Genomic DNA, 4,005 nt, shown 5'->3' with positions numbered 1-4,005 from the left:
AGAAAAACATTTGACTGAGTAACTTTGGACAATGGTTATTGTTTTTTTTATATTGTGTGATATTTATGTTTACAACAGTTTTTCAAATAATCAAATACTCTATTTTCCACAGACAACAGTTTTATTATATTTTGATGTTATTAAATATAATTTAGAACAACTCTTCTTATGAATGCCCTTATTAGCTAAAAACGGAGTAGACAACAGTTTTATACATCATAAGGAAAACTAATTAACATTATGCAACGAGCACACAAAAATTATGATAAATAACAGCTTTTACAAGGAACTAATCTCCACCATTATAACCAATATTCATCATCAACAAACTAAAATTTAAATACCTATATTCACCATTCAACATACTACCAATTCCAACATCCAACAAAAATTAGACATCTAACAACCGACATACATAGGGAGAATTTTGAAGTTTGGCACCACATCTAAAAACAAGTTCATGATGTCTTTTGAGATAGCCAGTTCGATGCAGACCAATTTTATGTGTACCATTGGATGGGAAGCTTCTTCTATCAGCATCTTTATTTGAAGTCGCATACCAAAAACTATTATTAGGCCACGTTCTAGGGCCGGACCAGTACAAAATCCAGCTTACGTTGCATAATACTAGTTAAAAATTCTACCTGACCAATGACCAACCTTTCCTGAAGCATTCTCTTGGAACATGGATGGAATCATTCTCCAAGTTACCATTAGTAAGAGTGTTGGAATCACAGACTTGAGCATTCCCATGGGTTCCGAGTTGGCTTTCATTGTTATTTCCTAGCTGAGAGCATACTTTAAGTTAGACTGGAAAGCAAGTGATTCATTGGAGTAAGTTCCACTTCTTTCTCTTAGCTCTACCAGCTATATCTGAAGTGCTCATATGTTATGCACAAGCTCCGTAAACTACAACAACAGTTTTGATATAAACTTAGAAAAGTAATTCTGCTTACATTAAATCAAGTACAACACAAAACAGGCATAAGAGACCTGATGGTTTTTTCCTTGCAATTCCGGTGATGGAGCTTGCAAAGTCACTCTGCAACAAGGAGATCACATTCCTAACATGTATCTTTATAAAAATATCCATCCAAATTTAGCCAGGGGCTTCTCAAAATTCTTGATTTCCAGTTAGTCTCGTCACATTTGTTAATAGATCCCAGATGTTAAGGTGCTGCTGAACAAAAACACAACAAATAAACCTAAAACTAGAATTGCACAAAACAGGGTAAAAGAACAGACAAGTGTGACTTGCCTTAATTTGTAAATCAACTTAATTTTTCTTCAGGTCACGAGACCAGCAAGCGAAGAACCAATCAAAGGTCCTAAATTTAATACCGAGCAAATCAAGAATCCAGTAAATCAAATAATCAAATGTATCCAAATTACTCAAATTCAAAGCAACTATTCAATTGCATGTAACACAAGATTATAATAACAAGAATGTGTTCAAAATTTACATATATGGATTGTATCCTGCTTTGTGCTGGCGAATATAATAATCAACACAAAGCAAGTTCTCTAAAACATTCATAAATACCAAACCCGTAGCATAATCAGAAAACTTAAAACAGTCCTCTCCAACTTTCATAATAAACACAACCTCAATGGTCAAAATTAATCTATATATACTCAAGAAACATCCAAAATTATACCAAATAAAAATCAGAAGTAGCCAGCAAAGTCAAACCAAATAAGCTTTCATTAAAAAGGAAATCCAACAGTAAATAACATTCAATATCAAACAAACTGTGAATTACCCCGTAGGTGAAGATGAACCTAAAATTAAAAAACCAATTGTAAACCCTAAATTGGAGAACACACATATCACATACTTACAAATTGAATTAAATTCAATTCAATTTTAAGAAAGATTATTCTGATGGCTTAGGTTGCTCGACATACCCTCTAGATCGCGGTCGATAACCAAATTACAGAGAGTAACCCGAAAGGACAATTGGAGAATCAACAAGAAATCACGTCAATTTGGGGAAGAATGAAATTGTGTGTGTGTGTGAGAGAGAGAGAAAGAGAGCATAGTTATTGAAAAATTTGAACAGGTGCTCACTGTTTTGTGCCAAGGACAACTTCAAGAGTGACCAAGGTTTGGGTGAAGGACAAATTTAGCATATTTTTACACAAAATTAACAAAAATGACCAATTTCTGAAAATTTGGCCAACTTTAGCCGATTGGATACCCAACTGTTGGTGGAGTATTCACTTTATATCAGATACCCAACTGTCAGTAGAGTATCTCATATATGAAATACCCGACTACCAGTGGATTATCTTATAAAAATTGGGATACCCAAATGACAGTGGAGTATTCTATCGGCTAAAATTGCCCATTTTTTCAGAATGACTATTTTGGTTAAATTTTTTCAAAAATTGGCTATTTTTGTCATTTTTAAGGTTTTTTGGCCTAAATCTTGCCCTAAATTTGGACCGAGACAATTCTCTATTCCAACAGTTCGGTATAAATTTTGGTTCAAATTCATATATCAATATTTTATTCTTTCAACTATTAATATATTATTATTTTAATGTGTTGATACGAGTGGTGGACCTATGATTAAATTTTAATGGTGGCACCATGTATAAATATTAACGTCTAACTGTTACCGTAAGAGACGTGCAATATAATTGAGAAAAATACTTATTAAATTGGTACTTAAATTAAATCAAATGATGAAAGATCAATTAAATTTATTTTAAATTGGTGGGCTTGTTGGATATTAATACAAAATTTATATTAAATGACAAAGATAAATAGGTAAGAGCTGGGGCACCTTGTTTTGACTATAGATGTGGCATATATATTTAATTCAGATTATAAAGCTATGTAGCAACTACCCCAAAGTTCACTAGGGCCCATCCCCCATTCATGTATATGTAAGTCCGCCCCTGGTTGATACTAATTCACATACCTATTCATATTAATTTTAAACTTAAAAATTTATTAAATTATAAAAATATTACACTTAAACAAGAAAAAATTAATATATAATTAATTAACTAAAAGAAAAATAACAAATATTGAACTACTCTGAATTAGTATATTTTCCCACAAATGCTCGATTAATGCATCTCGAAGAGCAATATGAGCTTCTTTATATTTTATTTTTCGATATCGTCCAAGAAATTGTTGATATCGAGTATTTTCTTCATTTTCAACCGTCTACACTTCAGGATTTGAAATTTTGATCAGCTCTTGAATTGGATCACTCAAATCACGTTCATCTTCAATCAAACATATTATTAATTTGAATTAAAAATATATTTTTGTTAAATAACTATTATATATATAAGTGAAAATTAAAAAATATTATTAAAAACTACTTAATATATATATATATATATATTCAATCAAAAAACTAATGAATATATAAAATATAAAAAGTTAATATTTTATTATTAAAAAGATTTAGGCCGGTGAATAGTGTCGGCCTAAATTTAGGCCAGCACTATTCACTAGCCTAAATTGGAACAGGGCAATAGACCACTGTTGGGTAGATTTGGACCGAAATCGATCCAAATTTAGGCCAATAGGCCACTCTTAGAGATGGCCTAAGTATATGTTTCAAGACATGAAAGGGGGAAACTGAAATTAAAATATCGAAGAGGGAATGAATAAAAGAAATAGGCAAAATTTGCAAAAATAAATTATTTAATTCGAAACAAATCATGTTTTATCGGGTAGTAATTTTATATTTTTTTTTATAAACTCGAGTAAAATAAACTTAAATTTATCTTATTAATCATGAACAATTCTCATTGTTGGGAGTATTATGTTTAATAGATTTTCAATTCCTGATATGCAAGTTGAGTTTAAATTTAATAATAATTTTATGTATGAATTAAGTCAATATATCTTAAAATTCATACAATAGGATCGTTGAAAATATTATTTTAAAAAAATTATCTTCTTAATCGGGAATGAATCCCACACTCAAGAGTAATATTTTAACAAGATTATTCTATCCCAGACAAGCAAGTTGAATT

The 4,005-nt window shown here is 30.7% G+C and overlaps 1 long non-coding RNA gene across 1 annotated transcript; it reads right to left on the bottom strand.

Annotated features, from left to right (window-relative positions):
* Nucleotides 1-232: 232 nt before the first annotated feature.
* Nucleotides 233-2,072, bottom strand: LOC141672198 (uncharacterized). Its single transcript, XR_012555404.1, has 3 exons — nucleotides 1,909-2,072; nucleotides 994-1,328; nucleotides 233-909 (listed from the first exon to the last, which is right to left on the bottom strand). It is a non-coding gene; the product is annotated as an uncharacterized LOC141672198 (long non-coding RNA).
* Nucleotides 2,073-4,005: the final 1,933 nt, after the last annotated feature.

This window comes from Apium graveolens, chromosome 7 (genome assembly GCF_009905375.1).
Source record: "Apium graveolens cultivar Ventura chromosome 7, ASM990537v1, whole genome shotgun sequence".
Classification (NCBI taxonomy): domain Eukaryota; kingdom Viridiplantae; phylum Streptophyta; class Magnoliopsida; order Apiales; family Apiaceae; genus Apium; species Apium graveolens.
This window is presented reverse-complemented; position numbering and strand designations above follow the sequence as displayed.